Consider the following 9,405-nt stretch of genomic DNA (forward strand, 5'->3'; position numbering starts at 1 on the left):
TGGATCTGCAGGCATGCTAAGGGCCAAGTCCAAGGTCAGACGGAGGAAGAAAGGAGAGGAAGGGAGTGTAGGAGCTGAAGGGTCTCTTCCCTTGGTGGCCAGAGGTCACAGAGTTGTCAGGAAGTCCCACGTCTGGCCCCTTTCTTCTGTGCTTTGGGAGGTCTGGGCTATCATTCCAAGTGCTCCCCGGTCTCCCCCTTTTACCTGCACCCCAGGAGCTCATGGGAGCTGGAAGAGGACTTGGGGAAGCTAGGTGGGCTTGGATATCATGCTGGGGAAAAATGTCTTTAGAAAATGGCCCCTCCTGTCTTAATTCTTGTTTCTCTATAATTGAGGGGATTAAAGTAAACTATGGGGGAAATTCTAATTGCTGTGTGACCAGCCTATAGGATATATAGGGTCAAGCTTAGGAACCCGAAAATATAGAATGAGGCTCCTATCGTCCTCCACTCCTAACATTACCAGCATCCAGCTTAGTGTCACATACACACATGTCATGGGGGATCAGATTCTCCTATTTTTACCTGGAGCATCCAGCTCAGTGTAGGAGGTAGGGTGCCTCTCCAGCTTAGAATCTGAGTACCTGGCCCACCCTGCTCTTCCTGCAGACCAGACCCTTGACCCTGTAGAAATCCATTTCTTCTTCCCGGTGAGATCCTCAGATAAGAAAGTGGTTAGGGAGAATGGACAGGGACAGCTAAGAGCATGTTATGTCCCTTATGGAGAGCTGATAGAAGGCAGGGGAGTCAGCAAGGCACTGCCAGGTTGCGGAAAGGAGGACACAGCCCCAGGTCCCTAGGTGACAACAGAAGAATGACAGTACCCACTTATCGGGCTAACGTGAGGGAGACTAAAGGACCGCAAGGAACTGGGTGGCAGTGCCATACTGCCAAGGCACCATGGGAATGGTTAAAGGCGGAATCACAGAGTGTGGGTAAGAGGACCTACCACTGCTGATACCACCACTCAGGAGTTGCCCTGGGCTAGCAGTTTTCTGTCAGTGGGAGTTGTGCAAACCCGTGCACTGCCCAGAACAGCTGTGTGATCATAGTAAGAACAGAGGACCCTGTATATAGCAAGATCTGCCCTGGCAAGAATGCTGAGGCCACCCTTGGCGTCCAGTAAGGAGCCCTGTGATGAAGGCTTGCAGAGTTTTAAGACATCAAGGGTATCACACGTGAGCAGGGAACCCCTACTGGGATAGAGAGCTGCAGACATGGCCAGGGAGCGTGGTGGTAGGAGTGGGGAGGCAAGATGGAAAGGCATAGATAGGACAGACGTCCCCTGAGACAAAGAGGAAGCCTTGGCCTGGGAGACAGAGTGGCTCACTGGCGGTCTCGAGCTTATCACTTGTGAGAGGCCACCAGGGTGCCTGCGGGTGGTCTGCAGGACTGATGGTGGAGGCCACAACAGCTGCCACAGCTGTGGCTCTTTCTCCAGCTGCTGCCACAAATTCCTTCAAGCTGTGTGGCTTAAACAACAGAAAAGTTTTACTCGTGGTTTGGAGGGCAGAGGTCTGGTGTTGGGCATGCCCAGTTGATGCCTCCTGGAGGGGCGGGGCTGGGAGAATCTGTCCCTACTTATCCCCTAGCTACTGGCAGTAGTTCTAGTCTCTAGCATCCCTTGGCTTGGAGCGTGTGGCTGGTCCCTGCCTCTGTCTTCAGGCCCTTTCTTCTCTATTACCCAGTGTCTCCTATGAAGATGCTTGCCCTGGGCTTGGGGTCAAAGAGTTGTAACGAACACTACGTAGAGACCCTGTTACGTTCTGAGGGTGCTGGGCCTGGGTATTTACTTAACATTTACAGCTAAGAACTGGCTTCTCCATCATTTACACCCATTTTACAGCTAAAGGAAGCAAGGTATGGGGAGGCTAATATGATCCCCCAAATCACACAGCAAGTGAGAGAGCTGGGTTGTAAACCCGCAACTTCTCTATATTTCCAGAGCTCTTCTGGGAGCCATAGCCAGAATTCCAAGTGGCAGGGGGCTCCTGGGCCCCAGAGAGGGGCGATGCACACAGAGGGAAGAAGGACCTACCTTACCTGTGGGATGCCAGCATGCAGTAGTGGGTCCAGAGCCACAGTCCCCTCCTAAGAAACCCCACCTGCCCCCGTGTCCTCATCCCTGTGGAATCACAGTCACGTACCAATACACTGGTTGGTCCCCTTGTGAGTAGCTATGCTGTATCCTCAGTGTTTGGTAAATGTTTCTTCCGTTTGCTGCGTGGGAGGGGATTGCTTCTTGCAAGTTGCATCTTGGGGAGCTGGCTCCACCACTCAGCTGCATGTAGTGACACTAATGGCCCACCCTCAGTTTGCACATCCATAAAGTGGGCATGACACTAGTGCTCATCATTCTTGTGGTGGGGGGAAGACTGTGAGGGGCAAGGGGAATCAAATACTCACCTTGGCACAGTCCATGTGGAGCCTTAATGCATTCCTTAGCTGTCAAGTGAGTCTGTCATGTTGTCACGTCATAGTTTCCTTGTAGCAGTTGGCTCTCTAGGAACATGCGTTTCCCCTTCTGTGGATTCTCAACAGCAGCCTAAGAAATACTCGGTGGGCTTGGGAGAGAGCTCAGTCAGTAAAATGCCCGCCGTGCAGGCATGAGGACCTGAGTTCATATCCCTAGCATCCCCATACAAAACTGCCCATGGTTGGTCGCAGCTGCTCTCTTAGTCCCAGGAAAGCACAAACGGGCATATCTTAGGGGCTTGCTGCCTGGCCAGGCTAGCAAATCAGTGACTTCGGGTTCAGTGAGAGTCCCAGTGTCAACAACTAAAGTAAATAATGAGAGTGGAACAGTCCCAGTGTTGACATCCAGCTTCCACATGCACGTGCACACGTGTGACACATACGCACACAAAACACTCAAGGAAAATTTTACATCTGTGCCGAGCATCCCAGACATTTTTATTATCTTTCCCCAAAATATCACAGTATAGGAACTGTCTGTGTGGGGCTGGATATTATTGGTCACCTGGACCTGGTATTAAGTTTATGGGAAGGTAAAAACCAAACATGGTGGCACACACCTGTAATCCCAGCACTGAAAAGGTAGAGACAAGAGGGTTAGGAGTTTAAGATCATCCTTAGATGCACAGCCTGAGCTATATGTGACCCTGTCTTGACCACAACCACGAAAGATCTCTGAGAGGATGCTTGTAAATTACACACAAATGCAGTGGTGCTATGGGAAGACCAGAGACTCTGGGAATTGTGGGTTTGCAGGGGGTTTATGTGGCCCAGCATCTAACATTTCCAAGGCTGCACGAGTCCTCCTTTGCTGTGTGAGGGTGTGGTGAGGTGTTTCATGGGAAGCAAGCACTCTGATGGGTTTCCATGCCATCAGAGAGCCTTGAATATAAACCCCAACTGAGTGTGACTGCTGTGTGACCTTAGGCCAGGAGCTTGGCTTCTCTGGGCTCAGCATTCTAATCTCTGAAAGAAGGGTTGGCTTCAGATATCAGCGAGGAACGCATCTGAATGGGGTCCTGCTCATGCCAGGGTATGCTAAAGGCAACCCCAGAAGGGCAACCCTAGGCCAAGGAGGAAAGTTTAGGAAGATTCCGAGGCTCCACCTCCTGTCTTTTTGGTGCTGTGGCAGAGCCTATAGGAGGAGCCACAAGTGAATGACCCCATTTTGCTTCTAAGCAGCACAAATCTCTGAAGGAGGAAGCAGGTGTGCCCTGTGCCACATTAGAAGGCGGGGTTTATAGGAAGGCTTGTCCCCCTATTGGGGGCCACTCTAGGAGCTTCCTGGCTGCCCCACCTGGCTCTGAGAGACACCTGCCTCCTTTGGGCCAGAGCTCAAGGGTGACGTGGGGAGCTGAGCCATTGAGCTGTGCAGGACTGTGGGATCTACTGGCGATATTGGGGGACATCAGCCTTCCTGGGCCTTCTCGAGCTTTCAGGCAGGGTACAATCCTCATGGCCTGGTAGGTGGCACAGTGGTTAGAGACAAAAGCTAGGCCCAGGCTGTTTGGGGTCATCTGGGCTTGACCACATGGGTTGTGCAGCATTCATTTCTGTATCTGAATTCTCACAACTGTGACCTGGGCAGTAAGTGTCCACCATGCCACGGCATGTCCATACAGACAGATGGTCTCTAAGATGTCACTCTGACATTTTGGCATATTCACCCCTCTACCATGGGGGTATGTTTACTTAACCACTTTAGCTTTCTTAAGCATCTGTGCATCTTAGTACTGATATAGCTTAGAGTGAACAAAATCCAGGGAGCAAAATGAAAGGTTTAGCAGGGGTCACCAGGTTGGGGGGTGGGTAAAGGAGCCTCTACCTCCCACATTCCCGGGAGCCCCTGACTCCCCCTAAAGCTTGAGAGTACTCACCCCTCAGAGCTGCTATCACGGTGTCTGTGTGCAGTTGGTGCTTAATAAATGCCAGCTCAAAACAGTAAACACCGCAGTGCAGGGAGGACCTGCACTCTGAGATGCGCTGTGAGATTCCAGCGCCCGTTCCTTCTGTTTCTCTTCTGTGTGATCTACTGTAAGTTCCTTAACTTTTCTGTGCCTCAGGCCTCCTGCCTTTGAAGTAAGGATACCAGAAGTCTCCAACTCAAAAAAAAATAATATTAATCAAATAAAAAGGAAGTACTTAAGTCGAAGTGCCAGCAACTGTTCCGTCATGAGCATCTCATGTGTTCCTTCTGATCCCATAAATAATAGAAAAATGCTGCTAAAAAAGTAACAGCCACCAGGAATCCCTAAGGGCTAAATGTTGGTTTTCTGTGGTTGTGTAGCTGGCCAGGAGCTGGTCAGTGTGGACTCTTTGTCATGGGGGTCTGGGGCTCTGTGATTCTTACTGAGGAAGGAGTTTGGTGAGAGGGAGGCAGGCATTGTTGATCCAGATTACTCTGGAGAAGGAGGACCCTCATCAGACAGGGTTTCCCTGCCTGTCCCCCATACCAGAGGAAGCGACAGATCTGGATTGCACACCAGCAGAGCCTGCTGACCACCCTGCCCTTTCCCAGCCAGCTCCTGACCTCGTGGAGGCTGCCAGCAGTTGCTGCAGAGTGACAGGAAGAACTCTCTCCTAGAGAGACCAGAAGCCCTGGGGCACCCTATTTAGGTGCCAGGCAGGGATGAGCCACCAACTGGCTGGTGGAAGGCAGGGAGCTGCAGAGACCTGGGAATGGAATGGCCTGGCATTGACAGACACTCTGGCTAACGTTGGACAAGCCCTTCTCTAGATATTAGTGTCTCATCTCTGGAACAAAGACTTGGCCCCAGATGACTTCAAAATTCTCAAGCTCAAAGTTGCTCGAAGTTTCTGAGAGTCAAGGTCATAGGAGGGGGCAGGTGAGAGGAAAAGAGCTGGTATCTGTGCAGGGAGGGCATATCCGTCACTATGTCTCTTTTGTGGGACGTAGCTGAGGACATCACTCGGGAGGAAGTGGGGCAGGACAGTGAAGAAGCTATGATTGCAACAGTGCGTGCCTCCAGCTTGAGCCTCGGCCTCATCTTTTGGGGACTCTGAGGCATAGCCTGTACCCCAGTACATCTCCTGAACTGTGGCAAGTACAGTGACCCTTGGTGCCCTGACTGGGAACAGTTGGTGGCTGTGTCTGCCCTCTGAGCATCAAGCTGTGAAATGCGAGCAGCCTCTTGTCCTAGTTCAGGCATCTGTATGCATAGGGAAAGCAAGTGGGATTCCTGTGGGTCAGGGGCCTTGGCAGAGAAGCCCAGGCTGGTGAAGGGGGCCTGCTGGGACCCCACTCTGCCCGCTCTCCCATGTGTATCTGGAGCCCAGGCTGCCGTGTCACAGTCTCCCTGCGAGTGTCTGAAGGCAGGATATTAAGAGCTCTTTAGGCCACTTCTAAATTTATCAACTTCAGTGACTCACTTCAGATGGAAATGAGTCCCTTCTCATGCCGCCCCAGCCCTGGCTTCTGAGCTTGCAGCATCTTGGAGAAGGGAGGGACTACAGAGCTGGAAACAAACATGGGCTGAGCACTTGGGGGTGCCAACACTCTGGCTGGGGACCGGCTATGTCAGGCAGTCGCTGATAGCAGGTGTCCAGATGGGACACACTGGCCCCTGAGCACCTTATGGGACTCAGATTTAGCCTGGCTGATTGATTGGGTCCTCCAGGGCCTCCATTTCTCCATCTTTACAATGGGCCAGGTTAGTGCAGAGTTCACAACCTAGACTGCCCTTGTGTTTCAGCACCAGGAGTGGTGTGGACTGTGGCTAGGCACTGGGGTCCACAGCTGCTTACGGGCCTTCGTTCCCTGGGAGACCTAGGTCTCTGATAGCTTCGGAGGAAGGGGATTCTACGCTGAATGAAAATGTTGGCATCCTTGTCCCTGGGGCTTCTCCATTCTCTGAAGGGAGAACGGCAGGCATGGTCACTTCCCCTTATCCTCTCAAGCCTTAAAAAACCATATACTCTAACCATGAAAATGTCTTCCAAGAGAGGCCTTGGTGACCGGACTCATATGCAGGCATAGTCTGGTAGAAGGGAGACATCTAGAGCTGAGTACCCAGGCATCCCCCTAGACCAGACCCCTGTTCTCCTCGCCCTCCCAAAACAGAAGCAGAGGAATTCACGCCCAGAGCAGAGGCTCAGAAGGCTGGGCGCTGTCCATGGTACCAGTCGCTGGACTCAAGGCCCCAGCCCTAACAGACAGAAGAGAGACAGGGATAGATGATTCCTTCTCCACAACACTTAAGGTCGCGGTGTCCTTGAGGCTGAGTACACCTGAGAACTAAGGGCAGCCCTGACCTTTGTCCTTTCTCCCACCAAAGATCAGAGTCCAGCTTTGGAGATGGGTGCTTTATTGTGTAAGCATCAGCCAGCCACAGCTGAGGTAATTCCAGCGTCACCATAGACAGGTTGAGTGCTCCATGACTGTAGAGAATTATCTGAGAGTGAGGAGGTGGCTGTGCCCAACCCTGCCCAGTGCTTTTTACAGTTCCTGGGCTGTCACCATGGCTAGCAGCATGTGCCCTTGCTTCATGGATTCCCAGAAAGGTCTCAGGACTTGTCCGCATCATGGGACAGGGAGGAGGTGGAGCATAGGTGGGTGCTGGTCAGATATGGTGCTCTGCGGTCCACGTTGTGCTGTTTATGAGGTTTCAGAGGGCAGCCGGACACTGTCAGAAGGCTTTCTCTGCCAGTATAGATGAAGGAGCCAGCCTAGGACAAGCACACTCTTAGCCCAAGGGCCTAGACTGGATTCTCCAATACTTCCTTGCTATGTGACCTTGAGCAGGTGACCCTATGCCTCAACCTCCTCACTTTGGGAAGAATGGAGGTAAATAAAAGTACTGATTTCCTCGTACAGGAAGCAGTCTAGAATAATCCCCGGCAGAGAGTATCCTCCACAAAGTCATAGCTATCACTGTGCTTGTTAATGAGGGGTCAGAATGCTAAGGGAGAATGAGACCCTAAGTCCCTCCCTGAGTCTCTCCCCAACCTCTTTGACAGCCCCCATGCCATCAGGGCAAGCATCACTCAGTGTCCATCTGGCCTATCACTTTTGTTTAGTCTTCAGTAACCCTCCTCTACCTAACAGACAAGGGAAGACTAGGATTCTTTCTTATATCTGTGCATATGAGATGCCACAGGCCCTGGCCACCTTCCCAGCCCACTACTCCACACCTCACCTTTGCGCTCCATTTATTGACTGCTCAGTTAGTTAGTCAAGAGTTCAGCCATCAGAGAGAGGGCAGAGGACAGTGTCCATTCACACCAACCTTCCCCCTGCCCTCCCCCCACCCCACCCCCTGACAGCCTTTGCTGTCACTGTGCCCCTCACCCATCTCCAACCCCTTGCTGAGTGCTCCCTTCCTCAGTCAGCCTCCCAGGGAGGCAGTCCCAGGGCCTCTAGTACTAGCCCTCCAGCCTCCATACTCTGGTTGCTTCTGTTGATGTTTAGAGGATTCACCAGAAAACTCTTGAATGCGCACACCCTGGGAAGGGACATGCTTCCTTTGTGGTCCCCACTCTCTCTTCCTCACACCATCCAGATACCCCATCAACAATAGAAAACAGGTTGTCCTGCCCTGTAGTCCTCCCCTCAAGGCTCCCTGCAATCCTCCCCACAGTCCTCCCTGCAGTCCTCCCCCACAGTCCTCCCTACAATCCTGATGCACAGACTCAAGCCCAGACTCCTCTTCATAACCTAGAGTCTCTTCTGGGTTTGGTCCTCACTCCACCCACTCACCACTCCCCTCTCTTACTGTCATCCTTTCCTCAAACTCACTTGGCTCTTTGCTGCCTCAGGCCCTTTGCACGTGCCGCTTCCCCATGGAGAGCATGGTTTCCCCTTCACTGTATATTATGTGTTTGTTCTTAGGACGCTAAGTGGTATCTCCTACTTAAGACCAAATCTTTGGTCTGTGTGAAAGAGCGGCCCCCATCCCTGCTGGCATTCTCTGCCACTGGACTTTGTCACTAGCGTTCATCACGATGGGCACCTGTTTTTATCTGAATTCCCTTGTTTGCTGCCTGATGAGCAAGCACTTGAGGTAAAGATGGTGTTTTATTCACTCCTGTGTCTGAGGAGGGAGGTCTGTGTGAGCATGTGTGGAATTAATTAATTCATTCATTCATTAATTCATGTGAATCCACCAGAACACTGTTGAATGAGCCACAGGGTTGTCACCAAATGGCCCCAGGACACTGATGTCTCTTCTCTTGGGAAAATTCTGGACCATCCCAGAAAATGTCCTCCAGAACTGTTCTGTGCTGTGGTCTCTGCCAAGCTTAAGTTCTGACTGGTGACTTCTGTGTGGCTGTGAAAGGAGCAAGTTTCCTCAGTGTCAGAATCCAGTACACACATCCAAGACAGAGGAAGACAGAGAAGCCACTTGCCTCCCGGGAAACCCCTGAAAGAGAGAGGAGGGGAAGGAAGGGTAGAGGGTATGGAGGCTTCCGCCATGGTGTATGTGGGGAGTGAGCTGGTGAGGGTGCTGCAGAGACAAGCACTTGGTGGGGTCTAGGTGTGTGTGTGGAGGGGTGCTGTTGAGGCTCAAAACCAGGTAGATATCCCTAGATCCCTAGTGAAGAGCTCTCTGCATCCTGTCCTTTGGCCAGTTTGTGTGTTGTCCCATTGTCTGTAGCACCACACGGGACTTTTGGACTCAAAGGAGCCCTTAATGGTGGGTATGGAGACCAAGCCTTCATTAAGTGACATTTCTGCTGACAAAACCCACACAGAAAGAGCCTAGTGTCGGTCACCAGACACCTACCTGCCTTCTTCATTTCCAGCCTTCTCCGCTTGCAGAGGATACCTCATACATAGTCCCCAACCCATACAGTGGCCAACAAAGAGCCTGTAGAAACATCTGGAAATCCTACTTTCCTTTTTAAAGCCATAGCCATTAGACTTTCAGAAAGAAAGCTTGTGAAAAATGGGGGTGGGGGGGAGTGTGTGTGC

At 51.8% G+C, this 9,405-nt stretch overlaps 1 protein-coding gene across 11 annotated transcripts in view; it reads left to right on the forward strand.

Annotated features, from left to right (window-relative positions):
* The window catches only part of ATP2B2 (ATPase plasma membrane Ca2+ transporting 2), a 298,195-nt gene that overhangs the window by 146,737 nt on the left and 142,053 nt on the right, over window positions 1-9,405 (forward strand). The window lies entirely within an intron of this gene.

The sequence above is a fragment of the Acomys minous genome (assembly GCF_964271855.1).
Source record: "Acomys minous genome assembly, chromosome: 17".
Taxonomy (NCBI): domain Eukaryota; kingdom Metazoa; phylum Chordata; class Mammalia; order Rodentia; family Muridae; genus Acomys; species Acomys minous.